This window comes from Bombus terrestris, chromosome 12, assembly GCF_910591885.1.
Source record: "Bombus terrestris chromosome 12, iyBomTerr1.2, whole genome shotgun sequence".
NCBI classification, from domain to species: Eukaryota; Metazoa; Arthropoda; class Insecta; order Hymenoptera; family Apidae; genus Bombus; species Bombus terrestris.
This window is the reverse complement of record NC_063280.1, coordinates 4711110-4737304: the sequence shown is the minus strand read 5'-3', so window position 1 is coordinate 4737304 and position 26195 is coordinate 4711110. Positions and strand designations below refer to the sequence as shown.

The 26195-nt window shown below is 37.9% G+C and overlaps 1 protein-coding gene across 5 annotated transcripts in view; it reads left to right on the top strand.

Annotated features, from left to right (window-relative positions):
* The window catches only part of LOC100645804 (prolyl 4-hydroxylase subunit alpha-1), a 375646-nt gene that overhangs the window by 129361 nt on the left and 220090 nt on the right, over positions 1-26195 (top strand). For 4 of the 5 annotated variants that reach the window (XM_048411099.1, XM_020866004.2, XM_048411098.1 and 1 more), the window contains exon 1: positions 17871-18149. The exons of the other annotated variant lie outside the window; for it this stretch is intronic. The gene's annotated coding sequence lies outside the window, so the exon portion shown is untranslated. Of the gene's footprint in view, positions 1-17870; positions 18150-26195 lie in introns of those variants that run through there. 5 annotated transcript variants of the gene reach the window in all.

Here is a 26195-nt window from a genome sequence, read left to right as displayed (position 1 = left end):
TCCGTTCAACGTTACGAAATTTCAATCCATAATTTCATTATCAAACATTGAATTAAAATCCTGAAAATTCCGCAATGTTCTAAAATCTTCGACGAAACATTTGTCGGAAATGTTTGAAGTTTCAAAAGTACAAAAAAATTCCTAATCTTGCAATGTGGAATAGTGGATCGTAGTAGATTCTAGAATTCCCTAGAATATTCCGTTCAACGTTACGAAATTTCAATCCATAATTTCATTATCAAACATTGAACTAAAATCCTGAAAATTCCGCAATGTTCTAAAATCTTCGACGAAACATTTGTCGGAAATGTTTGAAGTTTCAAAAGTACAAAAAAATTCCTAATCTTGCAATGTGGAATAGTGGATCGTAGTAGATTCTAGAATTCCCTAGAATATTCCGTTCAACGTTACGAAATTTCAATCCAGGATTAAGTTCTCAGCTGTCGAATATTTCCCGCTTCATACTGATAATTTCCGTGGTGAAACGATGCTGTAATGCGATGGAAAACGGATTTTTCTTCCCTGCCCTCCTCCCTACGGTTGGATCTTGTTAACGTCGTGATCGACGGCCCATGAAAACTTGTTCATCCCCCGGGTGTCGAGGCGTTAAGTAGCAACCCGTAAAATTTAATGATTGCGCCTGCCTGGTCGGTGCGCGATTTCCATTTACTATGCACGATCGCGATACACACTCAATAAATAATAAGTTTGATGGTGTAACGGCCGTGCTGTAACCGTGTTTCTCAAATATTCATCCGCATCGATGATTACGAAACGAATCGAATGATTCTCCGTTTGGTACAGTTCGTATATAAAACGATTAAAAAATTGCTGAAATCGAAATAACAATGGATGGAAATATGTTGTGCGTCCGAGAGAAAATCGGGACAAATGGAAAATGTTACTTTCTTTATGAATTTCGTATTTTTACACGTAGCGTTATATATCCTTCGAACTACTCGTTTTTCTTTTCCGAGAAATGTAGTCGTTAGTTGTTTGTGCAGGTGTTCTGAATAATTTAATGATTACTGTTTTTCTGCACTGCGATTAACATCGTAATCGATATTCCAAGAAAAATTACCAATCATGCGACAGTCGACGAGGAAAAAAGATAATAACATGATTAGCGGATGTGATTAAATTTAGCGTCGTCGAGGTGACTTTAAATTAATACAATTATATTCGCGAATGTTCTAGGAATATTCTGTATTTGTTGCTTAACATGTGCATTGTAAATTAAAGATGAATAGAGGTTCAGCGAATATCTTTCCAAAGAAAATGAATCAACCAATTCCTTGTCGCAATCACGTTTGAATTTAATCATTATTTAATTATTAATCTATATTACTTATGGAATAATTATTTGGAATTATATATTATGGAATATAGATTTTAAATATAACTGAGAAGTAGGAATATTGAGCTTAAGTGAATGGTGAAAGAATTGCGAGAATATCGGAGTTCAGAGTTCGAAGAAATGTATTCTATTGAACGAGAATCATTCTAGAATTTAATTATCGTTATTTTATTTCGCTATTTCGTTACATATCTTAACAATTCAGGATATCCGTCCAAATATGTCTATTTGTTTTCTTTTTTTCCGTAAATTGGTTGCGTATCTCATTTTAAGATCAGAAAAGTAGATAAAAAGACGATCAAATAAAAATGACGGGAACCAGATGTAAATGCATAGTAGTACAAGGAATTTCGTAGGCAGCTGCGAAAAATTTCTTTTTTCCTCATTATCCTTATTGGCTGTCACGTGATAGACAATTTTCGAACCTGTAGTCGAAATGTAAAAACGTGTTTCCCGCATAAAGTTCCACGATGAAAAGGTAATAGCTGGGAGCGATGAGAGAATTTTGTTTGCGGAATTCGAGCCGCGGTTGCGGTTGATTAAATTTCAAAGGGAACTTTTTTCCCACCCTCTTCAGCCTCTCGCGGCTGTGCGCGTTAAATGAAATTCCTGCTCGTTAAGGTCAAATAATTGCGACGAACGACGGAATCATTGCGTTGTTTCCTCGAAACATGAAAATTCATTCTCCGACGGAAACCTGGACAGAGTTTGCATTTAGTTCCTTTGCCCAGAGGAGATTTTCCTTTTCTCCACTCTTCTTCTTTTTCTTCTTCTTCTTCTTCTTCCTTCTATTCTGTTGGATATCTCGATCTGCTTAAAGAAGAAGAAAACAATTCATCGAGGACGTCGGAAACGTAACTATATTTCAAATTGTTAGACTTGCAATTTGCCAGCTAGTTGCTTCATTCTTCGATTATGGGAGCGACCTTCTCAACGATATTGTCTTCGGTTCTGTCTTTTGTTCCACCTGAATTCGAATTATTCCTTATCTGGACAGATTGCCGATGCGTTAATTGAGAAGAATTGGACCGATACAGAAGACATTTATTCTTATTTAAGCAATTCGGGATGTTAATTATTTTCACGAAGAGAGAGCACAGACCTTACAACGTTATTCTCGTCTCTAATTGCTGCTCGTATTTTTAAACACGACTGACGGTCGTAATAAAACACGAAATTACTTCAAAATTATTGTAGTTGTAAACAGGAAGGAGGAGAGCAACGAAACTCACTTTAATATCATTTTACTCCTCCGTAGGTAAACATATTTTTCCACACTGCGCGTAGACAAGCTGCGTTGTTCGTGTCAAAGTCTAATTTCTTTACTGGGCTGGGCTTTTAAAAAACCCGAAAGAAATTCTGAAATGTATCCGGTATTACAATTCAGTGAATATATTTTTAGAAGAATTAACTTAATCTTCAGATTTTTCCTCCAATATATTTATATAAATTTAAATACGAAATTACTCGAATCGACCTATTCTCCACCAGAAGATTAATACCACACTATCTTAACGTTATACTGTCCTTATAATAACATACGCTCGGTACACACCTTATAGTAATGCACATACTTTAACATTACACCACCTTGCTTCTATTATTTCAACGTCACCTACATTCCCCTTTAAATCCACCTCTTCTTCATCCCTGTAGCTACGCTCCCAATTTTCCACAGACTGTCGACTCATCCTTTTCCAAACATACTCCCCCAAAGCCTACACCATTTTATCCCTGCACTCCGGTCGTGTTCGTTAACGTTCCCGTAGGAGTATAATTTTTCTCGCGATCCACCTTTCCGTGATCGTGGCTCGATGTAAATCGACCACCTTCCTTACGCTGCCGAATGTACAGCCGAGGCCATGGCTAATTGAATGCTCGTTGCTGCATCTGATTACCGTGGCCCGAGTGTGTATACCGTCGTCGAGAACGAAGAGGACGCGCGTATATATGTCACCGGAGCGACATGCATGCACGTCGTCGAATGGCCCGCAGCGAGATCCGTTTAGCCGTTCATTGTCCCGCACGAGAACGCTCGCGGAAATGAACCTCCCAACCTGATTGGAATGTAACGCAAATTTCTTGCGCCGATCGATGCACCCCGTGCATCGAAGAATTCGGTCGAGCTGATATACAGGGTGCGTCTGAAAGTTGCAGTGGCGGCGGAAAAGAAAGTTTAACACTTTGACTGCCACGGTTTCTCCTGTGACGCCACGGTGATCATTGGTAACCGGAGCGCTTCAACTTCTTACAATTGTAGAAATTGAATGAAAATAGACAGTTAGGGCATTTTGAATATAACCGATAAATAGGAGATACTTTGAAATAAAAAGTGTCCCATTGAACAATTAAACATTTTTATTAAAACATCAATAGATAACAAATCAGAACAAATCTTGCATCTAACGGTGCACTGTGTTAAAACATTGTGGCGTCCTGAGCGCCATGCACCATGAAACATGTGATATCGGCGTGACAGTCAAAATGTTAAAGAATAAAATTTGGGAAGAAGTTGTAATTTTATCGAAATCGAATTTTAACTGACAGGAGAAATGAACTGTACGTGTGATATAACATGTTTCGTAATAGATTACAGATCGGTACGGGCAAAATATTCGACGCAAATGTCACTCACGCTCGTATACGGTGGTACATTTTAATTCGAAACACTTTTTCCTTTTTCCTTATTGAGACGAGAAGGAGAGGATTGTTAAAACGCAGTGTAGTTTACGACGGTACAACATCATCCGAAACATTTTGCTTTAGTATTTCAAAGAATCAAGATTTCCATCAGACTGATATCCTTCCGATCGTTTCCACTGTACGCATTCTAACAAGAAGGAATGTATTCAGGTAAACGTATGTGTCACCCTTTGAAATAGTACGCTGTCAGCAAGAATTCCTCTTTCCATCGCGAATAGAGTAAAAATGCACACAAAGTCGGTCCCAATGCACGTTTCCTTAACAGTGTATTTCACACTGTCATACCTTTACAAGAAGGTTCTCATAAAGATTTCGGCAAATGAAATTAATCCAATTCTTTTTGTCGCTATAGCTTTATTTTTAATCGTGTATTTTAATCACGTAGAATTTTTTGTATGAAGATTCTAACGTGTAAAATATTACTAAAATATCTGCGCGAATTAGATCAATCCGTCTATTCGAATGTTTTTCACTGTCTTTATCCTGTGGTGTTTCTTTTTCCTCTTCTCTTTTGTGTTTCTTTGTTCTATGTGTCGCTATAATTTCATTCTCGTCGCAATTTGCTATACATATATAGGATGACCCATTTGAAGCGATACGCGCAATCTCTGAAACTTGCGAGCACTGCCTGTTCTGGTATCGTTGTAAATATCCTCACCGAGCACGAATTTCACACCTTCGAATCGCCACATTATTCGGCTGCCGGCGGTCTGGAAATTTCTCGCGGCACAACCGTGCAGCGGCTTTATAATTCCCTCGACATTCTCGCAAAACCCAAATCATATCAGCAATTTCGTTGAGCGTATAATGAATCATCGTAAATTGAATTGATATCGAAACGAAGAACGCGTGCTACAGGGCAACAATATTATTGACCACTTCGAAGCGAATAAAGCGAAATCTAGGGAACGTTTAACGAAAATAGAATTTGCAGGGTATTTGATAAATGTACTTGAAAGCCAACGTATTGTAAGTCGACGAATTCATCGCAAAACGTAGAGGGACGACCACCTATGTGAGATTTGTGATCGTCGCAAGATGTCACACTTGGAAATGAAGTAAGTTTTATTTATTTTTTTTTTTTTTTACTATTTTTTTACATAACGAATTGCATAGGAGATAATTGTGCGTATCGCTTCAAATGGTCCACTCTGTATATTACAATATTAAACGAAACAAACTTTGTTTTCAAGATCAAGATCTTTTAAAAAAAATGTTACCAATGGGTGCCGAGCTAATGGACGCCGTTAACGCTAATGTAATTTTAAATGGAACTTACAATTTATCATAAAACAATAAAGAATAACGTCTGGTTGCGAAAGAACGAGAAGACTTAGCCGAAATGTTGCAAGTACGAAAATATAGCATTCCCATAAAACTGGAAAACTCGTTAACAGAAATGTATTCATTGCATCGGATCAGAATAGAGAAATGAGCGGGCGAGTTCACGTGAATCGCGAAATATCAACATTGAATAACAGTATCGGCGATTATTAATACGATAGCATTTACGGGACCAGCCACCCTCGATTCGTTGAAATATTCATCGTCGCATACATTACGGAACATTACGACGGAAACCCCCGTTCGCTAAATAATTCATTATCTTATAATATTCGTACCGAGCATGTAGGTACATACAGTCAGTCGTAAAAGTCTACGTACATCCCCCAGATAAGAGATATAATAAAAACGTCAGCTTTACGAACTTTGTCGATACGTCAAGACACGTATTATTTAAATCTAATACAATTTATTCAGTTTTGCATTTATTAAGAAAAAAGAAATAAAACAATATAAAATAAGTTTGATATTATATTAATAGCTTGTACATCTTCCCCAACGTAAGTATCAATTACGTTCTACTACCTCGTCGGCGTTGAAAAAATTACAAATTTTTGTAATTTCTGATGTACAATAATTCTATACCAAGATATTTGCCAGTTAAATGCTTCAATTTTTCTAGTTCAAAAATATATTGATAATAATTGCATTGATATGCAAGTATAAATAATTTTGTGACAAAGTGCGTTTTTCTTGTTTCACAAAATACGATAGGCGTAGACTTTCGCGGCTGACTGTATATCGTATTAACCGTCGCGTTTACAGGCCAATGTTTATTCAAACCTCGTCCCGAATAGCGGCACGGATCCGCGTTCCCGCTTTCACGGGGAAGAAACAATCCGCCATTCTCTTTTGTGCGACGAACGCGCGCGTATTTCCGCGATATGGATCGATCAGAGTGCATCAATCCCATTGCGCGGCTTCGATAAATTCCACAGATATAGAACGCTTCAAAATTACAACGATGTTTAAAATCGCACAGCTTATGGATGATAAAAATCAGAGATGATAAGGAATACCACGAGGAATATATTATGGGTTGCCAACCCAATAACATCACAATAATTCTTTCGATGCCACTAGACATCTTAGAATTATAACTCGCTCATATACGCAAATTAAAAGATTTTGAAAAAAAATTCTAGATATATTAGGTTGTCCTAAAAGTTTCTTTCGTTTTATAAGATGATAATAGATAAACAACAATTTCTGTTTTATATTATTTTATTGAATTAGGTATGATCCATTTCGTTGTATTTCTATTATTACGTTCATGTATATTTCAATAAACTAATATAAAACAACAAAACATTGAGCGTCTATTATTTCCTTATAAAACGAAAGAAACATTTCGGACAATCTATACTGCAGCTATATTCCGCTGTACATTAAAAATGCGATGCTTCGAAAAGTTCAAGTTTATAACAGCTGACATGGAGCAACTTATCTTGGATCGATATTTTATGATGGTTCTTTCTCATCAGGTTTCAAACTAAAAGATTGTAAAGATAAATACGGAATAAAGAAAGAAGGAAATCATAAATGGCGTAATCTCGACAACAAGGTTAGCTCGAAATTCTTTATAAAAATTTCACTGAAATGATTGGCGTATAACAGGTTACCAGAGTTTAAATCCTTTTATTATTAAAACACGAACATTTTCTACTTAAGCGGCCAGTATTTTTGTAGCATCCTGTAGTTCTAGAACATTTTCCTTTTTGTCGACCGCGTCAAGGTGGATAAATGGAAGGTGGTGACGAGGAACGATCGTAGACGCAGCGTTTCCGTATTATTTACAGTGAAGGAGGGTTCGTTGCACCGCGCTTGAATCACGTATCCGTCGCGCTTGTGTTCGATGCATGATATTTACCGTGATCCGATGAGATTGTCTCCGGGAATATAACTCTCGTTAAAGATTCACCACGTCCCGCCGAAATCGCTATCTTTAATCGGTTTTGAAACGTTCTCGCGGTGCAACGATATCGATCGATCCAGAGACGAACGCTCAGCGTCCGCGAACAATATGAAATTAATGTCTGCGAAAATAATGCAGCAGTTGCTTGCTGTCGCCTCTCGTTCCCTCGATTTATGCGATTCCTCCCTGCATTCTTTATTTTGTGCCGTAGAATGAACAGTGACATTTTTATTATTATACGCGGTGGATTTATTCATTTTGAATGAATGTTGAATCACGAAGGAATTCATTTGTAACTGCTTTACTTTTTCATTACACGAATTTCCTCAATCATAGCCTGAATTATACGTACGATAAAGATTTATTAAAAATAAAAGTTGAATAATCCATTGTACACTTTATATATGTATATCGTATATACGATTTCAGAAATATACATATGTTATAAATAAAGAATAATGATTGACGTGTAATAAAGCAAAAATAAATGATAAAACGTAATTGCGAGTTCTTAAACGAATTTGCGAGGCCCATTAATTTTATACGAGCTAGGTCAAACTTTTTCTATTTAAAATTCAAGCAAACGAAAGCAAACGGATAAATATATAACGATATTAATATTACAAACGCTATCTATATATATACGTTAGTTTTAAAAATTATTCTTAAGAAAATAATTTCAAATTGATTGTTCCAAAGTTCCGTCTACGTACGACCAATTTACTTGCACGCAGTTGGATAATTGTAGAGTAATTGAGGGAGGTTAAACGTTGCTCACTCGAAAATTTCAGATTGCTCGCGTTTCGAGAACAAGTAAGAGACCGATGAAAATTGCTTCCAGAATCGATCCGCAAAGTATTTGTGTTTCCTGCCGGAACAAACGGTAACCTTCGCAGCCGAACCTTCAAATGGTCTAATTAAACGCCGCAAACGGTTCTCTTTGCCAGGAATTCCACGGCTAAAAGCGAACGGAAATGAACAAACATCGATACAAACATCTGGGACCGAAGTAAACTATCATTATTTAAATAATGATCCTTGGTGTGCAACAAATACTTCAAATATCATATAATTCAGTATCTTAATCCTTTCTGCAAGAAATTATGTTTCATTCTACGTCTTCCTTTCGATTTATTCTGTCTTTATTGTAGATCCGACTTATTTCCTTTCGATTTATTTTGTACTGATGTTCGTGAAAGATCCGGGAGAGAATATAAAATGTCAAATTGAAAATTTCTCTCGGAAAGAAATTATATTTTATTCTACGTTCTCATTTCGATTTGTTCTTCGCTGATAAATGTCTATGCAAGCTTTACAAATAAAGTAGGTTAATTTAAACAATTATATTTTGATGCGTATATATCAAATACGTCAGAATCACTTCCCTTCCCATAAAATTATATTTTATTCCATGTACTACTTTTATTTTATTTTACATCGATAAAAAAATCGCAAATTATCTAGCAGTAGCATATTATTTGTACAACACATGTAACGTCAGAGTGTAACAAAAATAATTCTTACCTCGAGATCATCGTGATATTCGTCGAGAGGAATGTGTTAAGTCAACCATTCGATTCCAATAGTAATTCGATCTTAAACGCATTCCACTTTTACCTATCAACGCTTTTAACTATTAACCTTCAACTTAAAATTTCCTCTGCCGTTTACAATTTCGTTTTATTCGTCTCTCTACTTCCTTTTTTCGTCGTATCGCGTAAATAAATGGCCCTTTGAAAAAACGGTGAGACTCGTTTCTTTTGTAAACGTGACGAAATAAAAGTCGCTTCCCATGGTCCCTGGCCGTTTGTTCCGAGCAAAATATTCGCGGCTACTCGTTGTTGCACCAACCTGGAGTGCATATGAAATTCAATGAAATATTTATGCGTTCGAGAAAACAGCCTCTGACCCGAGAATATGTTCACGGTGCTGGCATTCTAATTCAAAGGAGATACCCGACCATCTGAAAACGCGATAATTTAAGGAAATAGACTTGGAAACGTAGCATCAAACATGAGCTAAACATCCCTAACCACACGTGTTACATATGTACAATATTAAGTTATAAATTATTCTGATTGTAATTTTTCCATCTTCTCCTTACTTATATTCGTACTTACCTAAGCACGTGCATAGATAAAGGATTGTTTTATAATAAAATATTATAACATTGTACATCTTTTATACATATTTCTTTATAGTTTATGGGTACTACAAGATGTTGTAATAAATTATTGTGCACACATTTCTGCACTTTTCCTCACATGTATATTATTTTCCAGTCACAGTAATAATATTATTAATGTAAATATTCTATAACAATTGAATTGTAATTAATCAGCATGAACGGAAACATTTTTTAAATACTGGATATTCATTTAAATCAAATAGCTAATCTACGTGAACGCAACGTCGATCGTTTCCGCTAAAAGTGTATCTGGATTTATCGACTAACAATAAGCTGATTGCTTACGCTGAACGCATATATGGGTTCATTGTTCGCAGAGTGTTAATATAGAAAACCCATTTAATCTCCGATTAATATTGTACACATACTACATGTTATACCACAAATGCGATCAATAATTTAGATTAGTATTGAATTAGATTATTGTTGGTTAATTTCCACTTTATCCTCTCTGAAAGTTGATGAAAACACAAATAACGTATCAACGATTTCCATTTTTCTCCCTATTGTCTATTCGTTCCTGTTACTTTTGTAGTAACTACTGTGCGAAACAGACGAAGAAAAAAGAATCCATTAAGTCATAAGTATCTGCCTTGAAAGCTAGTACAAATGCAAATAACGTGTCACCGATTAGAAGATTATCAACTCGACGAGATCATTAGCGAAGGTGACGCGTATCAAGCCGTGTTCTTCGTTCCATCGCCCCACCCGCTGGTTCCTCATCGGTGCTCGCATAATTATCTCTAATTACACGTCTCGCCGACAATTTTCGCCAAAGCTGCTCGCTTTCCCTTTCTCCCTTCCCTCTGTTTAATAATCGTGAATTACAAGTAATAAATTAAAGCCCCGCTTAATTACGGGCTCGCGTGTCATAGCGCGACCATACCTGTGACCTGTGTATTCTGTATGCAACAATTTCCGCGCGTGTAGCTGCGGAAACGTGGAGCGTGCGAGCAAGACGGAAGGAGGCCGCTGTTTGTGCAGCCACAGAGAGTGGAAATAGAGAAAATGAAAGAGGACGAAGTAGGAGAAAGAAGATAGGGAAACCAGGCGAGTTCCGCGTAAAAGGGGGCGACGAAATAAAGCGTGCACGGGTTACGTTGAAACGTTGTTTGCGCGGGTTTTTTTCATCCGACAGGATTAATGCGTAAACCGAGTAGCTCGGAAAGAAAAGGTGGACCGTCCAGGTGACAAATCGCCGTTACCCTCGACGTTCATTCAACGGGACGCGCCTTTTTCCCTTTTGGGATTGCTCGAAGAAATCGTGTGCCTATATTAACGGCAATGACGTAATGTTCGGTTTAAGTAGAAAAGTTGGAGTGGACAAAAGCTGGAAGCGAGGGAATGTTATTCGCTGATAATAGCAAACGATAGTTCTAAATCTAAAGCGTTTCAGATTTTACGATGGTACAATGCATATAATTAGGTGCAAGGATTTTTGATGATTTAATTGAAATAGATTCTTGTTTGTATATTTCGGATATATTTTTGTTTAAAATGTTACGTATTTTTTGAATGTGTATTAAAATATTCCTATTTACAGTTACTGTAAAGAATATTTATATTATACATCATCGTATTATTATAACGTTACGTATGTTAGTTCAATTAAACTTTGTAACATGTAGTAGCATTTTCGTATGAGTACAAAGATTTGATGTCGCGAAAACGAAATGTAGAAGCCGATAAACAGAACTCGTCGTTGTCATTGCTAAGAAGATCGTTACTATGGAGCAGTTCTATTAATTCGTACCAATCGAGCGAAAAAGTGAAGAGATTCTATGGACTTGGTACATGCCATAATTATATGGTACTATAATAAAGAATAACCGTAAAACAATTGCCTTTTACAATGTAATATATATATATTGGATTTTTAGAATTTGTAATACGCAGTTGGGAATGTAAGTATCGTAGAAAGGAGATTCTTGTCGACGATATAAATAACTCGATTGATCTTAATCCTTTACGGTCCAAATCGCAATAAGCGTTTGGTCCATGTTATCAAAGGTGTATACAGAGAGCGATCTATTTTAATCTATCAATCCTTCTACTTTGAGAATTACATGTTGTAATAGAAGATACCCGATCGTAATATCAGTGAATATCAATTGAAATATTTCTGTGAATAATTCGCTACAAATGTCAGAGACTCCGAGCGAAACCGACGTACGTAATTCGATATATTATGAAGGCGAAAAATTAATAAGCCAATTCAGAGAGTTAATTTAATCTTCCTGCGATAATTCGCTGCGTTCGTATGCTCGCGTGTTCGCAACCATTGCAAATCGAATCATCATTCTTCTCATCGGTTGGTACGCTGTACCAACTATTTGTATTCCCAGTAGACGTAAACTACAACGTATCACGCCTTGCAGTTTCACAATCGTAATTCCACGTTTTTAATCTCGGCCTCCATGCCAGCCGGATCTTTATCATATCCTGCATTTGCTCGGCTCCGTTTCTACTCCGGCACGTTGCAATTATCGTAGCCGGCTGCTTGGTCAGGTACAACCATAATCTTCCGCTTTTTATCGGAGACGTCTCTACGAGCACGAGCAGGATAGGACGATTCTCAACTAGGTTTAGCTCGTGCGCAGCTTATTTGATATATGTGCGTTTATGCATATTTATGCGCCTTTCTCACTCGTCGAATTTCGTGAGAAATAGTCCTTACGATGACGTTGTTACAAACATGCTTGCAAGCATTCGACTTTTTCTCTCCTCTATCGCGTGTACGGTGCACACTTTTTTCGCGTACTGTTTGTTCTTCGATTTTTACGGTTCAGCCTGTGACATAATTTTCATGCATAATTTTCCGATTGATTACGAATACGTGGTTTATTTTCCCTTTTTGTCAGGTAACATGTGAACAGAACGATTCATCACCTGGCGATCGTTCCTATTCGCTGATAGCGTTTTATCGGAACGAGCTGATTTTTTATTTCTGAAATGTTCCGAAAATAGTTTTCAAATATATCAGCTGCGATACTTTAACTGTGCAGGGTAGAAGAAAATATTTCGAGTAAATGTTAGTAGATTTGGATGATGATTATCCAAAGAACAGTAAAATTAATATATTTTATTTAAAAAGATATTTACAGATCTGTTACGAAAAAGACTAAGATCTGTAAAAGGTAAGGTTGCGTCTCTTTCTCTATTCTTCAGACACGCTTTCTCGCACAATTTCCGTTGCATATATCGTTGCAATTGGCTGGATGCGGAAAAATGGAGATTTCTTCTTCGCAGGACGATGAAACGCACGAACGGGACCGAACTTTTTAAGCGAGCGTAGAACAAAGGAAATATCGTTCAACTTTCAGTGACTTAGATCTCGATGCAGGTGCAATCATGTATTCACGAGATGTCTTTTATTGCGTGTGAATCGATTCTGTTGTTCAATCAGGTAAAGGCCCGTTCGTTTTACGTTTCCTCTCGACAGTAACCGTATTCTCCACCTTGTCTTACGACTTCAAAGAGCAAGAAGGAGGAGCTAAGGAAATTACCGATGATTGTTCATTGGTAGTCTTTGGATAATTTGCGCAAGTTACTACCTTTTCGATAGACTGTTAGGAGTTTTGTGAAGTTCCTTCATCAGTGAATAATATTCTGTTATTGAGCGTTTGACGTTTGATATCTTAGGAAGTTTCTCCCTTTTAATTGTTATTATAATTAATCCTTTAAGATCGAATATTATTTCAGTGTATGAAGGAGATTGTTTTTTCTTTAGTTATTCATAATAGAAACATGACAATACAACACAGATGGCTGTATATAGAAAATAGAATGTACTAAAATTTGAGATCAACTTTACTGAAAATAAATATATTTATCATTTAGTTAATAAATAACTTAGCAAAGTACGATGTGCATTAGATATAGTTACAGTAATTAAATAACAGCTATGGAAGCTAGTGATGAAAATGATAAGATTAATTTCCTCTCTTAAATGAATGCTCTTTAAACCGTACCGTTCCATTTGGATATATCTACCATTCAACTACTTCGTCATTCATAAATTCTGCATTCATTCATGAATACATCTTCTTTCATAAAAGCTTCAATCTTGAATATTTCATTGCACAAAATTCGTTCATAAACACAGCCAGAGCTTCCAATTCCAATCAATTTTTCATACGCTCCTTCAAAAAATAGAGGTAACCTTAAAATCTTTCGAATCCCATCACTTTCGGACTGAATATGTGTATATTGAAGAATTCAATCCTGTTCTATCTTCTACCATCTCGGAGTTTGTCCCAGTCGCGCGGGACATCCTATACTCTATTCCAACTATACATTGTTTCGCCATTTCGAGCCTGGAAACATGCTTCGCCCTTATCTTCGAGTTCCATTTTTCACTACCTCATCGATCACCCGCGTAGGAAAGTAACCGAATTTCAAATTTTCTGTGGACAAAGTAGCAACGTTATTGGTTATGTTCTTTGAGCGGAAACTTGCAAAAATTCCGTTCATACGAAAAATCTGTTTTTTCTTATACATTTTATTTCCTTTCGCTCTTAATATGGAATGATGGCCATCGTAGTGGCGTTGAAAAGAGAACATTCTGATACTGTCCATAAGAGAGTGGCTCACTGGCCACTAATGGCCGTCGGCTGACTGTAAATTGAACAGCGTCCACGTCTATTTACTCAATCAAAATGTAGTCGTTCTTGACAGAGTAAAGTGTTTCGCGGACATTTTATAATAGTAATCATCACAAAAATTGGTTTCTGAATATTCACGAAAAATCCACTGTCACTCATCTTTCCTATTACTACGTCAGCTTAATTCGCTGCATACATCGGTAGATCGGTCGATTTATTTTCTCACAATATCCCTTGCGTGGGGCTTAGACTTTCGGTAGCTAGATAGAGCATAGCACATCGTGAAGTAAACGACCAAGACGACGACGCTGGCGACGACGATGCAGAAGGACTTGCGGTGGAGTTCCACGAAGAAACTTTAATTTCTTACAAGTTCGCAAAAGTCTTCCCAGCCACGGCGCCGTTCTTACCACCTGCCTGGGGAAAATGCAGACGAAACCGAAAAGTTTCAGCGAGCCCGCGCATATATATAAACGCACAGGACAGGATGTTTCATTATCCGAACATTGCCGGAAGTCGTTCATTGTTTTAAATATCGAAAGATTGATCAGGAACGATAGAGTTTTTAATTCATTAAAAAGTGCTATATTTTCAAGAAGTTGGTATCGTTATGACGTCTAAGGAGGTATCTACCTATCATTCTTATAAAATAAACATGTAATTATAATTTCAACCTGTTTAAAGAAATATTCTGTCTTTCAACAATCTTTCACATTCAAAAGACATAATCCACAAATTAACGAGTGCATAATATCCAATCCATAAAAGAAGATTTATCTGAGCCGGAATTGTCCTTCCAACATTTATATTACAAACACGATCATCGTAAACCTTGCTTATCGCATTCTGCTAAGTAGGAGATTCAGTTCAATTGCAGCATTCAACAAGAATGAAAGAACCTATACGTTGCACGTGTATCGGGTCGGAACGAAGAAAGGGGTTGGACGAAGAATTAGCGAGGAGGGGGTGGAAAAAGCAAGATTGGAAAGAAACAGAACGGGGCAAGAAGGGAGGAAAGATGGTCGCTTAACGGGAAGTTCCTGACAAAGGGGTCTCTTTGTTGCTAATCTTTCGGAACGTGCTCCCCTTCTACCTGTTTTGTTAAATCCCGGCGCTTTCTCTGGCGCGGCCGTGAACGTGTATTTACGATTTTATCGAGCTGGATGAACAGAGGAGCATCGCGTAATCCCGTAAGCAACGTAGTATTTCCATGGAACCAACGTAGTTTTTCCGTGGAACACCACGCGACCGACATAATTGCGCGTGGATGTTCACTCGCGCCGTTCAGCTCTTCCGGATTGAATACATAATTGAATATATAATTGAATAACTGCGATTCGTATTTTCTGTTCAAATAATGTATTTCAAATAATGTGATTCACGCTGCAAAGCAATCGATGAGATTTGTAAATAAGAAACGTATAAATTTAGAAATTTGGATATTTGGAAAATATGGCATCACGTATACTTTTAAATAATGATAAGTATACTATATATGTATAAAAAATCATTCGAGTATTCAAACATTTATCCTAGTATACTTACGTGAATTGTAGTACTTTCTTGTCGAAGAGTATACTTAAATAATGGTAAATATACGTGTTGCATATACTTTATGTATGTATGTATAATACATACATACATGTATGTATAATGTATGTACTAATAATTGTATGTATGTATGTATTATGTATGTATAATGTATGTACTAATAATTGTATGTACAAAAATCAATTGAAATATACACACAAATACCGCGGTATATTTATAAAATTATTATGAAAAGTTATGACTTTTGAGGAATTTTCTAAAAAATGGAATATAGTATTTATAATGAAATAGTGGGACTATTTTATGAAATTTGTATTTATTTTGCAAATATAAAAGAACAAATTTCCTTCAGAAGCATTATAATTACCAATCCAAGCATAAGATGCACTAAGCAGATTATGCTTTTTTCCAAAGATTACTTTCAATCTTCTCAAGAAGAAGAAACCAGAAAGCTCCTCAATTTACGTTACTGGCAAGTATTGATCAAAAGTATCCAGACACTGCTTTATTATTGAAATCCTGTGTTTTAAATAATTTGTATAGTATTCTAGACTAATGAGCGCATGGATGGTTGGCCTATTTAATATTAACACGTCACTCACGGGTTTTTAGATCATTCAAATCTACAATTTGTGTGTGTGTATGTTAATTTTATAGAAAAAAGACACGTACTGCTTTCAGTCAAGAATTTGCTATTAACTTATATAAATATCACAGTGACGATTAATATGTATTATTACGAATCAATCAAGCTGTTACCTCCTCTTAGTTTTTGTGTATCACGTATAATTCATCCAAAGCTTTTCACACAAAATAAAAAAATGTAAAAAATTGCAATCCCAAAAAATAAACGGACAAGAAATCAACCATTGTTACAAGGCTCGTTAAACTGGAAATCGATTCGATACAGCGTGGAATGTTCAAATTTTCCTTTACTCTTTCGCTCTGTAAAAGAGAACAGTGATGAAACTGGCTAGACAACGGGTGTTACGTCTATAACTTTGTCGCCGTGTTTCCTGCGAAAGCGTCTACAAGCGGAATTTTTGATACTTAAAGGGCGTACGAAGGGCTTTATGCTAATGGAACGACGCGAACGTAACGTCCGGACGCGGGTGTAAATGCACGCTATCTTGTTGCCGACAAGACTGGCAAGAATAGGATGCTAACGCCATCAATGAGCGCGACAGAGACCAAGCAAGTCGAAAAAGGGTGATGATGGAACGAAAGGAGCGCGCTGGTGAAATGAAACGAATCGGTAACAGAGACGTTTACGATGGTGCATGGAAAAGCAAACCGCGTAGGAGGCTATTATACGAGCAGCCGAAAAGGGAACGGAAAAAGCGAAACGATTAAGAAGAAAATGAGGCGTCGCATCGTGGAAAACGCGGACGAAATGAGTCGAATGGCGAAAGAAGACGACGCGGAGGATGTCCACTGTTTACGAGAGAAAGAACATCAGAGCGAGAAAAATGGAACGGCCACCGGCCGGGGAGAGAAGGATAAAGAAGCGACGAGAACACGCGATAGAGAAAGACACAATGACGAACGCGTGGTGCGATGTTACAAAACTCGAAGAAATAAAGAAAGCGACGAAACCAGGTGAAGGCTCGAGCACGAAATACAGATTCAAAGGGAATTCGTGCGAACCGTCTAGAACTTCGATTGTTTGATTTGATTTTTCGAAGCGTGAATTCATGGTGGAATGATCTCGAAGGTAGACGCTTGGACTTGTAAGTAGATGTATCTTTTTTCGTGAATACTGCGTATGTTTTGAATCAAGTGGATTTTCCGTTATATCGTCCCTCTTCTGTTTGAATATTTTCTGTGGAACGAATATTTCGCTCAGAGCTAAGGAAATACGGAGAATAGGTTAAGGTTAAGGGAATGTATATGTAATCTTATTTCCAAGATATCTCACTTTGAAATATTCCCATCCGATGCAGCCTGAAGTAAAAAATTCTATGTTTGTGAATGATCATGGGACCAAATAATTGTTCGACATTCAGTTAAGATCCAATTTTTGTGTTTGATAAAATTCAAGCGACTCGGAGACAAGTTGAATGCTGCTCGCACGTGCAGAAACGGGAACCCTAGAAAGAGAAAGAGCTAGGGAAGTTTGAGTACGAGCGAGCGAGACGGGAAGTGGAGAGTGGTGGGGATGTGCGCGTCGTGTGGCAGGGGACGCGTGGCAACACGCTCGCCGCAGCATCCGCGTGAAGTCAGTCGGCTGTCGGATCTTGTGCCGTGCAGGTCGTCTGGGAAGTTTTTGTGGTTCATGTTCGGTCGCAAAAGAGCACGCTACGAACCGCGTGGTTATCAATCGAAGTTTCTCATGTGCTTTGTTCAGTGTTACTCAATGTTGCCACTCGTCACCGTTGCCTGAACATTTCATCGGAGGTTTCAAGAAACGAAGAACGGTGGATTGGAATACTTGGATGAGCTGTGCAACGTGACAGACAGGAGTATCGTCGGATAAGAAGACTACCGGTGAGTCAGCATCTCAATTTCATATGCTGTCATTAAAGCGTGTAACTAATTTCGATATGAAATACGATATCGGCTGAGTCTTTTCGCGCCGGATAATCAAATTCTCGGTTCATTTTACCTCTCGTCGTCGTGTCGTTTGTATGAAATCGAATGCAAGAACATTTTGATCGTGCTCTTCAAGGGAAGTGTACATTGCAGTAGGAAGGATAGGTTAACCGTGCCTAGTTTCGACTTTCGACTCGGTTGACGGACGAGCGAGTCACGAACGAGGGCATGAAGTCACGAGTTCTCCTCTGCCGGCTGAAAGAGGACCGAACGAGCGTAAAGCTGCGATCGAACGTAACATGTGTGTCACAGGCGTATATATACTACACTGGAACTTCGAGACAGGCAGACAGTAGGCGATATGCAACTAAGTAGGTGGAGGTCTGACGAGAGTAGGATATGCACTGGCAACCATAAGTATTAGAACACTTAATCGTTATATTTATTGAAAAATCTTAACAGACTTCGCTTTATTCAATATTTTACGGTATAAGACACATATGCCTCCGGTGAATTAACAGGTTTGTAATAAAATAATTATAAAACAAATAGAAAACATTCAATTTACATTAACATCGTAAAGTGTCTAAATTACGGCGGCAGTATGTTTAAAAGATCGCAATATTTGTTTTCTCTATTAAATACGAGCGAGATACGGATCTGTGCCACATTTGTTTACGTACTCCATATCAAACACTCGCCCCCATAGAGTCGATTCTAAGAACTAGTAACGATAACGTGTCAGTTATTTAAAAGGTTCAGCGTCGCGTTGTTTTCGCCTGACATTCCACTCAAACCACACGTACTCCGATGATGCACTCGTTTCACGTGCTCTGAAAGCATCCGTGCCTCGCTAATATGGAGATATTAAGAGTAGTAAAACCGTGTTCTTTGCACCTCGTATCTTGTTAAAATCCACATTACAGACGTTTACCCATGTGACACGCGCGCGTTTTGAGTTCAAAGAAATATCCGATGCTTCGTCGAATCCATGGCGAAGTATGACTTAATAAACGCGACAGTGACAGCCGGCATTGCAATTGCGTTGTGTCACTGGTCGCGTCATACCAGATACGTCCCACGTATTTCAACGTTCGTCGTCACTGGCTCCCTCGCTGCACAGTAATATAACGCGCAGCGTTCAACAGGGACCGAAACACGCCGTTGCACTTTGTCTCCTCTGTGTGCATGCTTGCGCCGTGTTTTTATGCAGTTCCGGTGACGCGTCTTAAAATATGGAGTTGCAGCGCGTTACGGTAGGGCCGGATGATGTATTTTTGGAGTCGCCGGCTCGTTCGTCGTACGAAAACCTTCATGTAAACACGTTTTTACTTGGAATTTTTCGGAACGTATTTATCGTACGTAACCATGCCCCGTGAACACGCATAAATTCCTGGAGACTCCACGCCGTTTTAGACAAAACAGCCGACAGTTCAGATGTGCGTATTCTTGTTAGTATTTTAAGGGAATTAGGTCCAAATTTTGGTATTTCGACTTTTTAGTGTTTCAATTTTTCGATTACTGGAATCGTTCAAGTTTTTAAATGGTAGGTAATTAATAATAACTCAAACTGCGTGTGTTCTTGGTTAGCATCGTAGTGGAGAAAATTGAATCGCAACATTTAAGATTTGACTTTTTAGTATTTCAACTTTTCGGTTATAAAATTATTCGATTTTTATTTGAGTCAGTTCCAACTATTTTTATTGCTCGATTTTTTATTTGCTATTCGTGTATTCCAGTTTCCAGTCGCTCGACTTTATCGTTGTTCGAGTTTATCCATTTATCAACGTTTCGATGCTTTCAATTACTTCGATTCGACGATCGCGCGATACGCCGAATTTTCTAATCTTTCGATCTCTTACTTCGTTTACCAATCAATTCCTCCGGTTCTCAGCCCCCTTCTTCGATTCTGTTCTTATTCAGCTCATCGAAGAACCTCCGAACTTCCCATCCACTTTTTCGAGTCCTCGAACGCCCCTCGAAACTTGTGAAATAGTTGGCGCGCGAAATTTATATCCATCCAGCTCGGTCGGTAATTAGATTCTTATATCACGAGAAGTTTTTGACCAGACGTCATCCTATTAAGTTCGTCGAAACGTTTCTCGTTCCTCGTGTCGTTGACACTCACGAATGATTGAAGAATCTACTACTTTTCTCTCCGTTTCCTTTCCTTCCTCTCTTTCTTCCTTTCTTCTCATTTCTTTCCTTCCTTTTTCCTAGTCTCCAACTTTGACTGTACATGCATTGTTCGCTTTATTTTCACCTTCCTTATTTTTATAAGAACGATAACGTTTCGTGTTAGGTCTTTTTTCAAAATAGTTCCTAGTCACGGGACTTTCATGTTTCGTTATCCGGCATTTTTTGCCCCAGTTCGCTTTGATGTTGCATTACGATTGTTCCCTCGAGAAGTTAGAAACTCGCTACGCCAGAGAAAAGTGCGATTTCCGCGTGACGATTGTGAATGTTAGTCGCTTGAGTCGTTCACGTTTACGACACTTCTTAGCCCTGTTCACCCTCTTGAATGTTCTGAGCACGAACTTATTTTCTGTCGGTCATGTGTGGTTTACTTCATTATCATTAGAGCCCGGACATTTATGGACATTTATATTTTCACGAATATAACGCAAGAAGTCAAACCAAGATTGGCATCCTGTGTATCCTTGGCCAGATTTGCCATAAATGTATAGAAATATGCAGTCTATCATTAAGAACGTAAACCAATTTGCATACAATGCACAATGGTTTTTTCTTCCTACGACCTTTTTTCTCTAAAAATAATTATTTTTAAACAGTTTGATCATTAACATTGAAACTATTCATGACGCAGTACTGAGAATGGTTCAATTTATGGCATTTGTTAAACCGAGTTACTGACATAATTTGTTTGAACATTAGATTCTATATGAAGCATTAATTTTGATGCTTTCGCGGAACAAACTGATAATAAAAGAAAGTTATTTTTGTAAGTAAAAGAAGCTGAAGAGTTTTTGGTTGGTAAATGTAACACGTATAGCTCAGTATACATACATATATATAGGAAAATCGAAGGTCTGCAGGTGGAGTTGTTTGGAGGAAACTGATACTTTGGGAAAAGTTGCGTTTTGGGGTAACGCGTTTAGCTAGTTTACGCGAGTCTACAGTGTAACTTGCACTGAAATCAAAGTTTTGCAACTGCAGAACCTGTGCAGCGATGGAAGATAATTCTAAAAGTCCTGGTAAAATACAGTTGAACTGTACTTCAAAGGATAGTGATAGAATATCGGATTTCTTTATCGTGAGATTGATTCGATGACCTCGATTCGAAGCTTCTTTGTAAAATTTTTAGATCTTCCTATCTTTGTCTCTTCCTTTGGTTCTCGAATTTTACTTCGTAACTTCCAAGCGTCGTTGTCTCGAGACGTTGCATTCTCAGATATTGTACTCAGCTCTGCCCAACTTTTTCTAAACGTTCCGAACTCTATTCTTCGAGATCTCTGTTCTTCGTTGTATAACATTTGGATTTCTTCGTTTCTTCGATAACAAATTTTCAATTGCCATCATGATCGACCCGAATTTAAGATTTTATATTTCAGATCTACCATCTCATCCACGCGATATCTACCAAACTTCGTATCGATCGGCCACTGATAACGTATGGTGACACAGCCATGTTTTCTACCATTCTTCGATTCTTTAAATTTTTCTCGAAACGAAAATCAAACGATAAGCGTTGGGGCACTTTGAAAAAAGCTTGGCGAAAAGACGAGTTGAACGAACGATCGAACAATCTCGTCCGAGTTAGAATCTTTGAAACGATAAAGATAAATCGCGTCAGGGGGCAAAGGGGACACTGTGGCCATTGGACGATCCGTTTCCAGGGCATCTCGCGATGCTTGCATACGGTTACGTCACTGCTCGGAGAAATGTCGACCCACGCGGGTCTGCTATCGCTGTCGCTTTGCCTCGTTCATTGTATTTAAGCTGTGCGTCGGTTTTTACGGGGTCGAATTGCGCCATCGGACAGCGTCGTTGCTTCGCCAATTTATGACTCGTAAATTTCGTTAGATAGCGCTCGAAATCTTCGCGCACAGCGATCCATAACTATGGGGTTGGCAACCCCATTTTGTCAATAGGTTGTACTGACAAAATCCTCACTCCCTCAGTTTCCAACCCAATAGTTCGCCGACTACTTTTTACTTCCTCTTCGAGAGAGGAATGTTGAGGATTCTGTTAATGTCGTAGCTAGAAAGCGCGGAAGTCTATGCAAATTCGTACCTTTAAAGGAACGAAACTTAAACATAAACCTGCTTTATACGCTAAGTACCGTAACGACCACTATAGTTTGGATATTTGATATATTTCTGTATATCATTCGCATTCTGTGCATTTTTTCACCGTCAAGGCACTTTGCACGACTGCAACGTAAACTTTATATGTTTTAGCCACAATAGATTGAAATGTATTAGGTTGTCGGAAAAGTTTCTTTGGTTTTATAAGGAAACAATAGACGCACAATGTATTTTGTTTTATATTAGTCTATCGAATTATGCACGAACATAATCGTTTTATCGACCAATCACGGGGAGACGCAATCGCGAGGAAGCGCGTCAAAGGGAGTCGTAAATTCCCGTTACGACTAGAATAATCGACGCCACGAACAGATCGATCCCCTATTTCGATTAGGATAATAGAGGTGATTTTAATGAGTAGCACTTGAGTAACATTTCAAAGATATTATATATTTCCAACAACTTGTAGACACAATGATTACGCTTGTTGCGTATATATATGTTAATTAATATATGTTGACTGAGTTAAAGTAGTGAACCCACTGCAGAGCTGTCGACTGATCTGTAGTCGTAGATCCAGTCTATAGATGATGTCTGATCTATAGGTGGAGTTTAGAGATGTGGTGACTGTTCTGTAGTCCATGAACCAGTGAAGTCCGGTGACGATGTTGTCGTTAAGGAAAACTCTTATTCAGTGGAGATCGCCCCATCACTGATCGCTTGCGGGTGGAAACATGGGAAAATCCACGTTTTCCCAATTTTTACCTTAACGGTAATTCAAGAAGCCCCGTTTTATGGCCGTTCCTCAGGATTATTGCGACCCCCTTAATTATATGTGCACAGCTCATGGACGCCTCGATCGTAGAGAGTCACTGGACGTAACAATAATAATAGAAATATAATGTCATACCTAATTCAAGGTCATACCTAATTCAGTAAAATAATATAAAACAGAAATTGCTGTTCATCTATTATCATCTTATGAAACGAAAGAAACTTTTCGGGCAACCTAATACTACGTCATAATATGAAAAATGTCCGCGTTATTGAAATTCTTTTTGTGCGTAAAATTTGTCTTATTTGAATCATTGTAAAAAATGTAATAGCGACGAGAAATGTACGGAAGAAACATTATGGGTGCTGGAATATTTCTTCGCTTTCCTGGAGAAGGATAAATTGGACAACGGTTGCGTTTGTTACGAGGTGTCCGATGTGAATCGTTATTGGTACTTTTGGTTGTATCGATGTTTGAAATTTGAATTAGATTCGCAAACTTCTGTTTCGTTTCGGTTTTTTCGAGGAATTTCCCTGAGGATTTGGGGAATAAGGTGGCATGAATTCAGAGATAGGATCGGTCTATCTATCATCCTTGCTTTTATCTTTGCCCCTATAACTTCGTCTTTCGCGACTATTGCTCCTTGGAGGGTATGTCCGTAGGAAGTGTAGTTGTCTGCTTTAGATTATTCCTAGCGTACGCGTTATGGGGATGCCTGCTATGGAGATAAACAAATGTAGCTTGACTTATGGCGGCAATATCTGAAAAAGTATAATACACAAATCTCCTCGGTGTATCTGCAAAACGATATATTTTTCAAAATTTTTACGATGGTGAAAATTTGTCAGGATAGAAAGATCTATCTCAAGATTAAACAGATTTGCATTCAGTGTTCAATCTATAATTTTCAACTTCATAGCTTCGGTCGCTCTAATTGCTCGGTGAGCTATTTTGATGAAAAACCGACGTTAACAATTTTACACAAAAAGAGAGAATTGGGAACTAGAATATCAAGCGTTTAAATAGCGATATAATGCGCTTGACATTTATAATTGCCAATTTTATACAGCGTACGTTAATCATTAAAAATAAATTATTTCGCCTCATAATATCTTACTACAGCCTAACAAGAAAATAAGATCATCCTAGGTCTTTCCATTTGAAATTTTCCAGTTAAATTATATTTTATCAAAAGTAACCGAATTCATAAACTGTTAACTGTACGCCCACCGCTTATATCGAAATCATGTCAAATAGATTTAAGCAACCTCCAGAGTACGCCACGCGTTCATTATATCCCCGACCAATAGTCAACACAACGCCAAATCGTCGCCATATAACAATTACCCAACTCTCACCCTATTCACCCAGCTAAAGGCCAATTACCACAACTTCAATCCTCGCTGTATTCGCCATAACAGCGGTTTGCTACTTTTCCCGGAGAACGAAGATGTCGCTTAGCGTACGACAAACGAAACTTCGGCTCCTGTCGTACGATAAAAAGAGAAACAGGGTAACTTCCATCCTCCGTAAGTATTCCGGCTTTTCGCGAGCGGCTGCCACGTTTCTCATAATCGTAAACACAGCCACGTTGGAAAGCGAACTTCTCCCGTAGCATCAGTCCTGATAACGCGTTTAAGCTCGGCTTAATCCGGATTGTTATTTCTTTCGCCGGTTATTGCGGAAGTGAGCCACGCCAGAAGTTACTCTGTTCTACGCTTCGACGTAACTGGCAAATGCAGCCTGTAACGTTGGCTTCTGGTTTACCGTGCAGGTTTACGAAGACTCCGGTTGAAAATTGTAAAGGGTGCGTTTTTATTGTTCGCGTTACTTTGCTACGCCCGGGGGCAAAGTTTAACGACTTCGTTTAGTGAACATTGGACGGTACGTAAGGGTTGATAAGTTGTTGATCTTTGTTTCATAACTTGTATTAAAAGAAATGGCTGGTTGTTTTCGGAAGCAAGCGATGGAAAGAGCTATTGTTGGTATTAAGTACATTTTAGGATGATATATAGATTAGAGGGTTGGTTCTAGAAACGCTTATTTTTTAAATAGATGTGATAGAGTTTTATTCTTTGAAAGCTTTATATTGTTTCGTATGAGAGTTGCGATATATCTTTTTTAATACTTAACGCTCCAAGTGTGCCTCTCAAGCACCACCGATGTGCGGCGCTCTACTCCAAGTGTATCACACATTACTCAATTATAATTAATATAAATATTGTAATCAAAACTATATTACTACTGAGATGAATAAAGACTGTTTTGAATGACTTTAATATTATTATCATTACGTCATTGCAGCATTTAAAATCTGACACTTAAAAACTTGCAAGTCAAAGTACGACGAGAATAAGTTGGTCGATATTCACAATTAAAAGTTGGAGCGTTAAGGGTTAATTAATTTTCATAAGAATCATTCGTCTTAAGACGAGTTTCCACGACTTTTTTCTTCCTCTTAACTACATCTGCCTTGAATCATTTATACGAAAATTAAGATGCTGGCCCTCAATGAATCACTCTGTACAATATCCAAATTATTTACTTTCTCACTCCGTAGGCAAGTAACGTAACTTTTAAAACTGTGGCCACTAATTTCTGTAGTATCCTATATAAATCTTAAAATACTTTTGCTGAATCACCCTGTACAATATTCAAATTAACAATTCAAATCGATATAACTAACGTTTACTGTAACAACACTCACTTTTGTACCATTTTGTACTTACATATATTTCATTGTACAAATACCTCTTGTAGCCACTGTACACTGTACGTTTCAACTGCAAGCAGAATAGACGTCTCTATTTCGATCATTCATTTTTTGGCCACTCTGTATCCATATACATACATTCCACTATCACCATCTATCTTTCCGCAAAAATACTCCACGAGATTGCTACCATCGTTTCATCTACGATACTACCACACATACTACAGTTTCATACAACATACCGA